Source organism: Rhinatrema bivittatum, chromosome 7 (genome assembly GCF_901001135.1).
Source record: "Rhinatrema bivittatum chromosome 7, aRhiBiv1.1, whole genome shotgun sequence".
In the NCBI taxonomy this organism is placed as follows: Eukaryota; Metazoa; Chordata; class Amphibia; order Gymnophiona; family Rhinatrematidae; genus Rhinatrema; species Rhinatrema bivittatum.
Window position 1 is genome coordinate 143187429 of NC_042621.1, and position 14030 is coordinate 143201458.

General features: G+C 40.3%; 1 protein-coding gene and 1 pseudogene across 8 annotated transcripts in view; one reads left to right on the plus strand and one right to left on the minus strand.

Annotated features, from left to right (window-relative positions):
- CCSER2 (coiled-coil serine rich protein 2) overlaps nucleotides 1–14030 on the plus strand; it is a 547725-nt gene that overhangs the window by 201098 nt on the left and 332597 nt on the right. The gene's annotated exons all lie outside the window — the stretch shown is intronic.
- On the minus strand, nucleotides 2454–2569 carry LOC115096309 (annotated as a pseudogene).

The window sequence follows — 14030 nt, forward strand, 5'->3', positions numbered from 1 at the left end:
GTTTGCTGACTGGACAACCGAGCATTGCCTTGCCAAAATATCCCCGTCAATGATCAAGCACATCACCTTAGATGCACGTGCCGACTATGATGGGGAGATTACCATGGGGAGACAGCTGTGAAGTTCCTGGTTGAGCAACCTGTGTCCAGTGGACTGGGCAGCACGATATGCACCAAGCTTCCTCGACATAACACCAAACTGCTGGCTCCTGATGCGTTGGCATATACTTGAATAATATAAGTACAACTGGGCCAGGTCTTTACTAATTGGCCTGCTGTTGGACTCACTCTTCCCTACTGCATCAAGGGCCAGGTGACATCATGTGCCTTCTTGAATGAGGCATTTGATAGTCCAGTCCACATACATTTCTCGTGCATGATAGATAATTAGCCGACTATCCACGCCAAACGACATCGGACGACAGCAGTGGGTTGAGGAGAACTTAAATCTTAGCATGCACGTGACAAAGGTACCCATCGAGGTCAATGAATCAAGTGTAAGCTCCTGACCTCCATTGACAGCTGCTGTATAACAGCTGGTGGGATATCGGCGGTGGCAGCACTGGAAGAGCTTAACGTGGGATGAGTGAGCGCAGCAATATTTGCTCTGAAGCCCTTTTTCTGTTAGGGTTTCTCGAAAACTGGTAACGGCTAAAGGGGATTTATTGCGATGAAATAAAACAGATAGTCTCCTTTTGGGCATAAGGTTAGCCTCTTTGGTCTTGAGCTAGGCTGTTCATGCTAGGTATAAGGCAATCCCCCATTAAGCCACGTAGCTGTGATGCCTTACACAATGGCGCTGTAAACGTGCCAGGCTCCAAAGAGGGCCAGTGAGAATGCAAGCCGGAAGAGCATAGTCTCAAACTCGCCTATTGCTAACAGGGCAAGACTCATCAAAGCCATGAACGTGGGTCATGCGGCAGAGGCCTTTGTACATCACACTGAGGCAGGGGGACCCCTTGGCTCCACCGAGCATTAATCCTTTAAATGGCGAAGTGCTGCTCCACGCGGCCAATCAAAAGAAATCCGAAACATGAACAAACTTACAGGCATGTCTGTATGAGCGCTTTCACCTTGCAATTTGTTGCCGGCAGTGTTAAATCTATTCTAAAGACTTCTGTCTTGCGCAGGCCACTGTTCCAGAAGAACCAAACTGTTATTCTTAGATGCAGATAAGAACAGTAGGGGAAAATATGCTTTCCTTAAGTGAATAATTTGTTCCTTGCCTGCAAATACTGAACTACGTATTGGTGAACATTTGTGGCTGTCTCTGCTCCCCCTCACCGCAAAGAAAGTTCTGAAACATTTCCCGCTTATAGACAAGGAATCTTAAAGTGAATGAACAGAAATGTTCTCGTATAAGTTTTCCTCTGCTTTGCACAGCTACTGCGGCACCGATTTAGGAGGAAACTGATTCAGATTCTTAGAAACACTAATTTTCCACCGCCAATAACAACTTTCTGGGAGCAGAATGTCACTTCCCCTTTAAAGTAATGAACCATGTTCCTGGGCATTCCCTGCTGTATGGTGTACAGCATGAAGTTAATCAAGGACCAGCAGTTAGCAAAGAGAAATGGATTTGCTTTGTTGCAGTTGTGAATGCAAGCGCTCCATGAGGGTAGGGCCAAAAATCAGCACAGCTGCTATGTTGTTTCCTTTCCCCAATGCACATTTACAAGCTGGAACTAGAAGGCTGCCTAATAACGACCAAACAGTACTGGGGCTGTGTGGGTCAGATATCATTCTGCTCCCGCCCTACATGCAGGAGAATGCCAAACTGTACCCTGTAATGCTGGATGCTTTTAAACAGCAGTCTCGGCACCGCTAGCAGATACTGTACATCTATAAAAGAACCGTGAGCCGGGAACACAAGCCCTCATGCTTCTGTCAATGCCGCACTGCATTTGTTCGTCAGGTGCTTCCTTCTGTGATGGTATAAGAGGTGCACTTCCTGCCTCTTCCTTGATGTGTTTACAGTGCCTCTCCTATGCTGGGGCAGGGATCAGCTGGGGAATAAATAGGTGGAGTCTCCCACCGGCTGGGTATCCTACTCTACCTGACCCTTACTGGGTGGGTAACCCTTATCCTGGTGTCCGTGTTTTGACTGTGACATGATGGCTTCCTGCCCCTGATCAGCCATCCAAGGTGGCTTGCTCAGAGATATTAGGGAGCTACATGAATGCCACCACCCAGACACAGGGGTCAACGAGGGCAAAGGAATGTGGAGTCATGCTCTGTAGGACCATGAGGGGCAATTATAAGTATTGCTCTCCTCTCACACACACCCCCCCCCCCCCTTCCCCAGTGCTCCAACAGTTTGGTGGCACAGCCCCTACAAACTGCTGGTTGGGCTTTGAGCTCCCGGCCCTGGCAGTTGCCCACAGCATTGCAACACTGTATCCCTCCAATTTTTACCAACTTTCCACCCCCCCCCCCCCCCCCAAGCAGATGGGTAGTCTGAGATCATGGAGCGATGAAGTAAGTGGCCATACCTTAATCATATGCGTGTTGAAAAGGCCATGAGGACCTCCAATCTTATCAAGGGGAGTATTAACCTCTCCTTTCAACACAGCCCTGGGAGGAAGGGGTCCGAGGGAGATGAATGGGAGTGAACCCCTGAATAGGAGAGGGGATGAAATGCGGGGGGGAGGGGAGCAACCAGAAAAAATGAGGGGAGATGAACTGGCTGGGCTGCCACATGGGGAGAGCCCCGGGTAACTGCATGCAGCTTACCTTGCTCCATGGCCTGCAGGTAAGGGAAGAGAGTGAGTCACCTGATTTGCTCTCTCATCTCCCTAATATGAATTACCTAGTAACTTCTGCGGACCCCCAAGACCCTAACTTTACATTTATCTAAGGGTCAGAAGTGACGGACCCTCTGAGGGGTAGAGCTGGATGGGCTGTAGGCACACTTGCAGCTCCGGCAGCAGAGGCGGGAGCTGAGGTTGAGCCCGAGCAAGCAGGGGATCGAGCCGAAGGAGGAATGAGCGGAATAAATGGCTCATGCCAGAAAACTTTTTTTTTTTTTTTTTTTTTTAGCTAAGAGAAAATGGGTAATGCTTCAAGCTTTAGAATCCCCAATGGGAAAGGAAGTCGTCTTCCTTTTTTTTTTTTTTTTTAACACACAAAGGAATGGGAGTGCTGATTCAGCAGTACTCACCAGTTCAACCCTCGGCATGCCGGGATGGAGCCGGTACGATCGCCGTGCAAAGGATGAAGAAACAGCTCCGGTTGAGGCTGAGCTGGAAGAGACCGGACAACAGGGAATCGGGATTTAAATTGCCTGCCGGCCGCCCCCCCCCACCCCAATGTCACGTCGCGTGGTGCCCCGGCATCGGGGAGCGTCCTGATGATGACTCTGCTCCTGAGGCCGGGCCAGTCGGCTGGGTGCAACATTATAGGCGGCGCCACGGTGCTGCAACATGATGCCGGTACCATTCCAAGCACCACATGGAGGGCAAGGGTGTCGGACCTTTACCTCCACCGACCGGAGGGGAGCTATTAGCGGGGGCCTCACGGGTGCATCAGGTGTCCGGTTATTCGTGGCGCCTGCACATCCGTGCTGGGGGGGGGGCATCCGTGTTTCCTGAGAAATTGAAAAAAACAACGGGGAAATAGGTTTGTAGATAAATATGATTTGAAAAGGGAAATGAAAAGAACTGAGATGGTTCAAGCAGCATCCTGCAGATTCAGAAGTTAAGATACTCTGACTGTTTTATTGGTTTTCACTATTTGTTTTGTAATCAGTTGCTGTTTCATGATGTAATGTTGCTGTCATTAAATATTTTTGTGTATGTTACTTGTAATCTACTGAGACTATGGATCAGCAGAATATAAATTGTTTAAATATATACATACTTTACCCAAACCTAATGTGGAGTGCTTTGATTCATGTAGGGTATAAACTGACATGCATGGCATGTGCAAAGGTAATTGATTTTATACTGGCTATACATTTCTAAATATATTTTTAATTGCTTGACTTGAGGTTTTATTTAAAGCAGAAACTCAGATATGTAACAGTTAAATTTATTGAATGAAGCTATTTCCAGGAATTGAACACTGTTTTGAGCATTGAGTGCTTGGAATTTATTTATATATTATAAATGGGCTGGGACTGAGAGATTTCTGATTGGCTGAGCTTGTGGTCCTGCTTATCTGTATACATATTTATTAAGATGTTCTGCTCATGTTGATTGATACTATACTGAAAAATATTATGAATCTAAAAAAGTGCTAATCAAAATGACAGGTTCCACCACAACTTTCAACCTTTTCAGAAAGTCAGCTGTCTAAAAGAACAATAAAAGTAATCTTTCCTTTTTTTTTTTTTTTTACCCCCCATTTTGCTACAACTTATTTGGGCTATTTTCAGTGTTTCACATTTGACACATCTGAAGGGCTACGGAAGCTTCTGTGTCCCATTTATTTTAAACTGGTATTTTAGAATATTTCCATTCTACACCAAACAGTTTTATTATGTTACCTTGGGGGCAATTTGTCCCCCAAATGGTTTAATATCTCTGGAAAACTGAGATAAATAGCTTTTAAGTGGTGATGATTCTTTTTTTATGACAAGCTCAGAGAAATCGCTCAAAGGATTGTGATGAGACCCAGAAGTTATAGCTAGTGAAATAAACTGCACTGCTTTCTGGTAACATTTTTTTTTCTTTTTTTATGGTAAAGCTGCAGCTTACAGATCCCAGTATCTTGTAAACATTCTTTCCTAGTTTAACATTTTAGGAGGTGCTTATTGAAATTAAGAATACTTTGAATTTGTGTTACTATATGTCAATCTAGCAATCTATTAAGTTTTTCTGTTTAGTATTAATGCTCCAAATTACATACATTTATATTTTTATAAAAAATGCTTAGAATAGCTTAGAAATCTGTGAGAGACCTGGTTATTGATAGGGGGGTTAAAACCAATCTAGGTATCCATTAACAAGTCCATAGCTGCAGCAGATTAGAATTTTGCAATGGGTGTAGCTTTAACTTTTGAAGAAGAGGTATGTGACAGAGTTGCCCCTATTTTCCCCTTTAAACCTATGCAGGACCAGGCTCTATAGGTGGGACCCTGCTGGGCAGGGAGAGTGCTGAGGGTGAGACCAACTGGGGCAGGATAAGTTTGTGAGCCCAGCTGGGGTCAGGAGGTGTCTCCAGGAGCTCCTGAACCTCTCTGAGAGGCTGTATGAAGATATGGAATGTACACTGTCTAGACGTAAGATGGTCTACTATGATGTTTGCTGTTCTATAAATAAAAGTTTGTTTGCATTTGAAAAGGCTGGAGTCAGTGAGGCTTTGTGCCTCCAGTCTGGGAAACACCAGTTGGTCTTCCACAAGTGACTTTGTATTTTCTTTTTTGTCCCACTGATATGTTCTCATATAAAGCGAGATCCAGGGGTTGTCCATGTATGATTACCTTGTAACTTCCTAGTTACAGCTAACCAGTTTTAGTTAAAAATAAATAAATAAATACATTTTCAAATGTTAGTACTACACACGCAACAATAGGAGTGTGTCTGTATTATGTTAGATAATTGTCACGAGCTTCTGAAAAGAACCATCCTGTTAATACTTTATTTCTGTATCTATATTTGTTATACTGTCAACTGAACAAGTACGAGTTAAAAATTACCTAGAGGCCCTTTTGGCAGCCTAGAGGCCTTGTTTTTTTTTTATTTTATTTTTTTACAATGATGTTCATCATTAGAGGGATACTTTAATATGTTAGTGTACAACTCTTTTGTCTTAAAATATGGAACTTTCATAGACTTTGTCCTTGGTTTCATTTGGCAGTGGATCTTGAAAGCTACCTACCTGAGTCTAAGGCTTTTCTTCTCTCCATTGGAAAAAGACCTTGATGAATCAGACCCTTAGAGTGAAACACACACTCTGTTCAAGGTCATTTATTGTCTAAAGATCAATGTAATGGAAATCTATTTTGAATAATGTAGGATGCATATGGCTACACAAATGAAATATACAGTGGTTCCCCTGAATCCTGTTTAATAATTTAAGATATGCATTCTCTGATTGGACATGAAGAAATCTATGATTTGGATTTCTTATCTATCAAGTAGTTTGCATGGCTGGCAAGAGACTGAAAAATGCCTGCAATATTCAAAGCCTTCATATGACTTAGATTTGAATTTAGGGTGATAATTGCATAGTCTGCACTGGAAGTAATTTCTTAAAATTAACTTTATAATTCATTCCTTTCCTTTGTTACTGTTGTCTGACTAGCTTTTCTTAAACAACACAGCAGGGTCCATTCATCTACATCCTATCTCATCTTTATGATGGGGCGTTCCACAATGAATGATGCTAGTAATATTTTCCAACACTAAACCAGCTAAGAACTATTGTATATCTCTTAAGATTTATGACCCATTTGTTGCACATCACATTACATTTACAGTATTCGATTTGTATTTCTCTTCTATAGTTCATAATTTACATCTGGTTCCATTTTTTTCTAGTAGGACAGATGGTTCCCTTTTCTCTTATGATGGGATGAGGTCTGAGGAAAATCAGAGAGGGTGGGGTATGAGGAGAAGGAGGAGGCAGACTGCTCTGCTCATCTCACTCATCTTATTCATAGAATAGGCAGAAGAGAGGAAGAGAGAGCCCCACTTGTTTTCATTTCTTCTTTGGTAGGACAGGTGGGTTGTTTCCTAAAATGCTGGCTAATCTGTTCCTCCCTCCCTGTGATGTATGTCCATAACCCCTGTCTCCCCTTCTCCTCGTCCCTGCTTGTAAAGCACTGCTGTAATAATCATAATAGACATGGCTATTCTAAGTAAGAGTAATAAAAAGGCATCCATTTATAGAGATTTCAATGGTTTTGTTTGTTCTAACTTAATGTTTTTGGTAGAATTTTTTTTTTTTTTTACTTTTTATTGGACCAAAATAGAAATTATCAAAAGGTGATCTCCTTTATTATCAACTTGACTTGGCACTTTCCACCTTTCTGTGCTGTATTTCTGAAATAGACTTTGACTTGATAAGTTATGCTTCCTCTCTGACTTTATTTAAATTCTGTCAAAAACTCATGTTCATGAGGCTGCTTTTAAATCTTAACCATTTTTCTATAATAGATGCATTTCCTATAGACTCTTGTCATGTTTGTCTTGACTAGATTGTAAACTCCAAGGAGCAGGGAATCTTCCATGTGTATCTGTACAGCATTGTGTATGTCTAGAAAGAATTAGTAATAGTATGATGATGTGAATGAGCTTTTGATACCACATAGGTCCACCTGCAAAACAGGGTTGCAAGAATTGGGGGAGGAAGGAGACAAGAGAGAGTAACTTTTAAAGTAGTAGTTATTTACATTGTGCTGAAAGGTCTCTTAATAGTTGTTTTGGAGCATCAGTTAGACTTGGGGAAGGCTTGTTTGAATAACCAAGTCTTAAGCCTTTTTCTGAATTAATATATATATATATATCCATGGGTTTACACTGTGCCACTTCTGGCTCATTTTTTTCTATAGAGCCAAACTCTCTTCTGCTTGCCAGGGATTTTGTTTCCTAGAATCACAGGATTTGTTATCTGAGAAGCCCACTCGTTTTCTGTATCCCTTTAGTCACCTTTAGATAGCTAACAAAATAATACTTAAAAAACCTATATAGTACACTATCTGTCCATGTTCTTGCCATAGAGTTGTTTGGTTTTGCTTCATTAATTTTTTGATCATAGCCAGCAGCTTCAAAAAGTGCCTCCTGTGCGAATGGATAGTGTCTATCACAGATCACCATGATAGATACACCTTTTCGTGCAGGCCCAACCACCCAGATTGACCTTCTGGATAATGACTTTGGGTATTGCAAGTCTGGCCCATCAGTATCTGCATTGGAGGCATTGATATTGAAGGATCCAGGAGCTGCACAGACCACTGGCAGTGCATAGACATCAAAAGGTTATTGATTTCCCTTCGACAGTGAACACCAGACAGGGCCAAGGTGACAGACTATTGCCTGGGTCCTCCCACTCAAGGAGAGCGAAAGGTTTGTCTCATTCCTCTGGCTTTCAAGAAGATTTCCACCTATGGTTTGAAATGGAGGAAGTTTTAACTTTTGATGCAAGGGAAAGGCCTTATATTCTTTCTCCTGCTTCATGCAAAAACTGTTTGATTATCTTCTGCATTTTTCTTAGTCAGGTCTGAAAACCAATTTAGAGTTTACCTCAGTGCAGTTGATGTTGATCACCATGTAGAAGGTGAGCCTATCTCTGTACAGCCTTTAGTTGGCGATTTCATGTGGGGCTTGTTTCATCTGAAGTCTTCCATTAAGCCTCACACTGTCATGGAACCTCAGTCTGGTACTGACTCAGCTGAAGAATGCTTCCTTCAAGCCTCTAGACTTCTGTGAGCTGAAGGAGATGACCTGGAAGGTCATATTCTTGGTGGCAGTCACTTTAATGTGCAGAGTCAGTGAGCTCCAGGCTCCAGTGACTTATCCATCTTATACTAAGTCATTGCTTCCCAAATCTGCCCTTCAGATCTCATAGCCAGTCTATTTTTAAGGATATCCACAATGAATATGCATGAAATAAAGTTGCCTATACAGAGTCCCCATGATATGCAAATTATCACTTGCATATTCACTGTGGATATCATGGTTAGGATTCTGGTATTCCCCGACAGGATTGGTACAGTACTTCGGGAAAGAGCAGGATAAGGTCTTCCGCCTGGCCAGCCCCCTCCCCCCTTGGTTCAGCCTGCAAGTTCTGAGGGTAGACAGGACTCTTGGTATGGTACATAATGGCTAATGGGTAGGACAGGAACTGGAAACAAGGCTAGAATGGAAGGCAGGGCTGGAACTGCAGACAAGGCAGGGATTGGAATTGGAGTCTGGCAGGGGTTGTAGATAAGGGGTGGAACTGGAGGCAAGGTAGTGGGAGACATGGGTTGGAACTGAAGGCTCACAAGGAGCCTAGGACCACAGGGAGAACTTGACAGTACAAGACAAGGACAGGGAAATACTAGGATTGGACAGAACAAGACTAGGACTATAAGGAACATTAGAATAGGGCAAATAAAATACAAACACAGGAAAGCAGGGAACTAATGTAAAACAAGATACATATACGACAAGCAGTAGCCTAAGCATGCCACAAAGTGGAGCAAGGCAAGACTAGAAGGCTTGAAGGCCACAAGGCAGGGCCAGAAGGCCAAGGAGGCTGCAGGATAAGACAAGAAGTCCACAGGGGCATGCCGTAGCAAGACAAGGTAGGTTAATGCAAGGAGCCAAGGCGACTCTATGAAGAGGCATGGCTAAATAAGGCTGGCCATCAAGTAAGTGGTTAGACGGGAGAAAGCACGACTCAGTGAGGATCTCTACTAGTGGGGATGATGTCTAGGAGTTAGGATTGTGATGATGGATATTCTGAAAACCTGACTAGTTGTGGAGTCCCCAAAAGAGGTTTGGGAAGCCCTGCACTAAGAATTTTCTGAATAGGGTGGTTTTGCACAAAGACCCTAAGTTTTTGCCTAAAGTATTTATTTAAAAATGGTTGTAGCCCACAACATCTAATACATCTTGTTCTCAGTGGGTAACAAGCTCACCCTTCATAACAAATAATAAAGAATAAATATAAAACGATGCATCAAATGACAAAAACACAATCTGGATTAAAAGGCTAAAAATGCCAGATTTAAAAAAAGTCGAGGCTCATTTTAGTTAGTTAAAGCTTATTTTGCATATGCTTTTTATCTTGCTTCCTAAAATCTTTCTAATTAGAAATTTTCTGCACGTAATCTGGGAGTAAATTCCACAAAATTGGACTGATAACAGAAAACATTCTTTTTCTCGACTCCTGAAGGTGAACTAGTTTTACGGTTGGAGCAGACAAATCATGTTTCTGCTGTGAAAGTAAACCACGCTGAGGGACATATTTGGAAATCTATTTAATTAAATAGCTGGGTGCATCTTCATGTAATGCTTTAAACAAAAGGAAACAAATTTAAGTCTAAAGGCAACAGGCAGCCAGTGGAGCTCCTGCAGTTTGGGTTAAATATCTCTTAAGGGACAATCTGTTAAATTTGTCACAAACTTCTGTACGGCCTGTAGTACATTTAATTTATTTTTTGGAAAATCAACATATAAAGCATCAGAATAGTCTAATGAGCCAAGAACAAGTGATTGCACAATAATCCTAAAATCCCCTTTATCAACTAAATGCCTAATACAGCAAATCAACTTTAGTTTGTAAAAAGTAGTTTTAAGCACAGAATTAATCAGTGACTATATGAAATGAATAGTCTCAACAATAATCTCAAGGTTACACATCTTTTCAGAAAAGGGGATCAAAGCTTCCAACTGGAGCTGCTGTGATGTAGGAACTGGGATGGTATGTTTGAGCCAGCATATCTGTCTTTTGTATATTAAGCATTATCATATTTTCTGACATCCCATGAATTAACAGCTTTAATGCTAGATGAAGAAGAGTAGATGGCAAATCAGGATTAACAGGTACAGTAAATTGCAAATCTGCATAAATATATTTTATATCAGATGGAAATCACAGACCCTAAAGGCTGCAGGTAGATGTTAAACTAGCCGATAATGCAGATCTCAAGTGTTCCAACTTGAATTGTGTTGCCCAGTCCTAACTTTGAAAGGATCTTTTAGTAAGGAATGATCTAAACTGAATGACTTTCTGTCCGGTACCTTATAGAATAAAGAGCAGTCACAATATTTCACATTATACAAAAGCTCTACTGTTCAACTAAGGGACCATCATATGTGAAGCACAGGATATTCTGATTTCACCCTGCAAATTCTCAGTAATATAATCATTGTTCCCTTATGGCTTCAGTTTCAGATTATTTTTCTTCAGTTGAACCAAATGTTCAGCCTGCCATGTCACATTTCAAGGCACTAGGCTCTGTTTTGGGGGCTATATTTCTTGTCCAAATAGCCACTTTTCAAAACAGATACCGTCTCACTTTGAAAGTAACTGCAAACATGACTATAGAAAGGTTTAAATGTCCATAACAGCCAATCGGATGGGTTGTGCACTTTAGATTCCCTCATGTTATTGAAAAATCCACTCTTGTTCTTTCTATTTATTTCCTCAAGGGGGACAAAATATTAAGGAATTCGTGGTAAAGTCCTCTTTAGTGAAGCCATAGACTTTAGCAACCCAGAAACATGCAACAACAAGGGGAAACTGTTTATGCTGTGGAAATTGTAATGTTTGTCATTTGCAATTAAAGGAGATGTAATTTTTTTTAATACAAAATATAACTTAAAATTTATTAGCAAACATCCAGCACAATTTAATACTTATCCAGTTATTGTTTGCTTCTTTTTTTCCACTTCAGTTTGCATATGGAACCTGTTCTGAAAAAAAAAATACATACAGGTCAAAAAATCATTAAAAATAGTTTGCCAATTGTAAAGCAACATTTAGTAGAATGCTCATCCAATGAAACTGTTGTAAAAATGAAACTAATGATGAAAACTAGGTTAAGAGAAACACAAAAGTTGAATTGGGACTGAAAAGCTAGAAACACTATTGGTTAGTCATTTCTTATAGCATCAGCATTCTTTTCAATATATATCCGATCGATCAAGTGTGAGTGGACTGGAAGGGTGGAGACTGGGAACAGCTTCTACATTGGAGAAAGCAGGAATGGATTTTCTGTCTAAAATTGCTTAATCTAGTTCACTCAGCCCACAGGCCTAACCCCTCCCTCCCCATCCCAATCTCATGATAAAATGAAAATGTCACAATCCTTCTTAGCCTTTTTCATGCCCGCGTACCACAATAAGCCCTACTAGGTCTCCTATGTATTTATTTTTCCAATGTAATAATTTTTGAGATGCCTACCTCCTAATGTAACTATAGTTATTGTCTTGTTGAATTGTTGAGTTAATGCTTTACAATGTTCTCTTCTGTTAAAATGTAATTATATTAACTGCTGATTTGCCTCCATTACCATGTAAAAATAAGACATTAGTCTTACTATTCTCCAAGTTAACATGTAAACCGATGTGATATATCCCATTGAATGTCGGTATATAAAAGCAAATAAAAAATTCAATCTAAAAAAACTTGAGAACATTGAAAATACTATGAGAAGTTTGAACTTGAGTTCTCAATTTTCCAGTTATTAAATTGATTCCACCTATGGAACTTTTCAAGAATTATATTTCACAAGTTCTCAAGATTTCCAAGGAGGCAATGCCTGTTATCACTAAAGCGTACCATTTGCCACAGCAGTTTGCTGGCATTTGTGAAGACTAAGAACAAAATCTTTCCTTAAATCTAACGGACTTTCTTGAGTCTTCACAAGATGTTCTTATATCTAAAAGGGGAACTTTATTGGTCTCATTTGCTTTTCTGAATGATAGAAATGCTGTTCTTAGATTTTTCTTTTGTAACAGATCATTGCCATTTTATGGTCAGTAGATTTGGATATTTCCTGTTTTAACTAGAGTAACCCAGGAATGTAGGAAGAAATTTCTTTCCATGCGATCTGAGGTTATGTCTTTAGGTGCATACTTTACCATGAGATATCTATGTAAATGTGTAGTGAAACATCTTAATGTTAATTATCTTTATTTTGAACCTTCTCAACTACGATTGGATTCGCATGCCCAAGAAGCTCATTAAGATAGTATGGTAATTGAAAATAATGTCTGGTACGTTTCTCCTTTTCCTTTTTCAATGGTCATCGCTCCTTTTCTTTCTTGTTTCTCCCCTTTTTCCTACAAATAGTTTGAGAAATGTGCGGAAATGATTACCTGTATTTTTCACATGTTAATATGATGTCAATATGATGTTAATTATGTCTATTATATGGCACATCTCTCAATTTTTTCTGGTACAAGAATTCTTGTGTTAATTTTGTAAAATTCATAAATAAAAAATGCTTAATCTAGTGGGTTTGAACACTGACCTTGATTGAGCTCTCTTCCTTTAATATTAGTACTTTTGCTTTCATGTTTTAAATGTGTGGCATAAGTCATATACTATTGGTTTAAAAACTGGTAAAGAATCCCAATAATATGAAGGAACCTAGTGCTTTGAAATGTGATGTGTCAGGCTGAATACTTGATTCATTTGAAGGGAAGTAACACACTTTTTTAAAAAACATATTTTAAATGCAGTAAAATTTTGAAAAAATTGAAGCCATACAGGACTTATAATTATATTACTGAGTATTTGCAGGATGGACTTGTAAATTGTAGAGCCTTTTGTATAATGTGAGTGACGTTTATTCTACATGGTAATTTTTGCATTCACTTATTGACTCTGGTTAAGGTGGAAGTCCTGCTAACCAGTCAAGCGTCCTTCCAGCATTTTTTCCAGGCCACATACCCACAAAAATGAACAAGCAACATACAGTTTGAAGAAAGCCTTGTCCTTCCAAGTAGAGTGAACTGAAGCCCTTAGAAAGTCCACCCAGCTTTTTGTTTTCTTTGACCCAATAAACCTAATATTGCCATTGCCAAGTGCTCTCTTACTAATTGGCTAGAAGATTGCATCATCTTCTGTTATGCCAAGGCAATCCTAAATCTGGTTGGACATATCAAAGCTCATAGCTTCAGAGCCATGGTAGAATCTTAAGCCCACTTAAGATGAGCCTCCATGGAGGAGATCTGTAAGGCTATGTCATGGAGTTCTCTCCACACATTCTCATCATATTATTTGTCAGGGACTCCTGATGTAAGAAGTTTGGCCAGTTTGTCCTGTGGAGTCTTTTTGAGGTGTAAAACTACACTCCATCCCCACTAGGGTCTGTTGTTTTTTTTATCCCGACTGTCGCATTAAAAAATAAAATCAGAAAAATTATTAAAATAGCCTGTTGCTATCAAACATTTTTTTTCTCAGTCATGGTTTTTTTTTCTTTCTTTTTGTTCAAGGTAGTCTGTAGCTAGGGATTCTTCAGATGTGAGGACTGTCATTCTCCTTGTCCTCTGAAAAAATAGTTGCTTAACTGTAACAGGTGGTGGTCAAGATCAGCAGGATATCAACCCTCGTAAAACCTGCCTGCCTCTGTCTTCAGGTTTCTGAGCT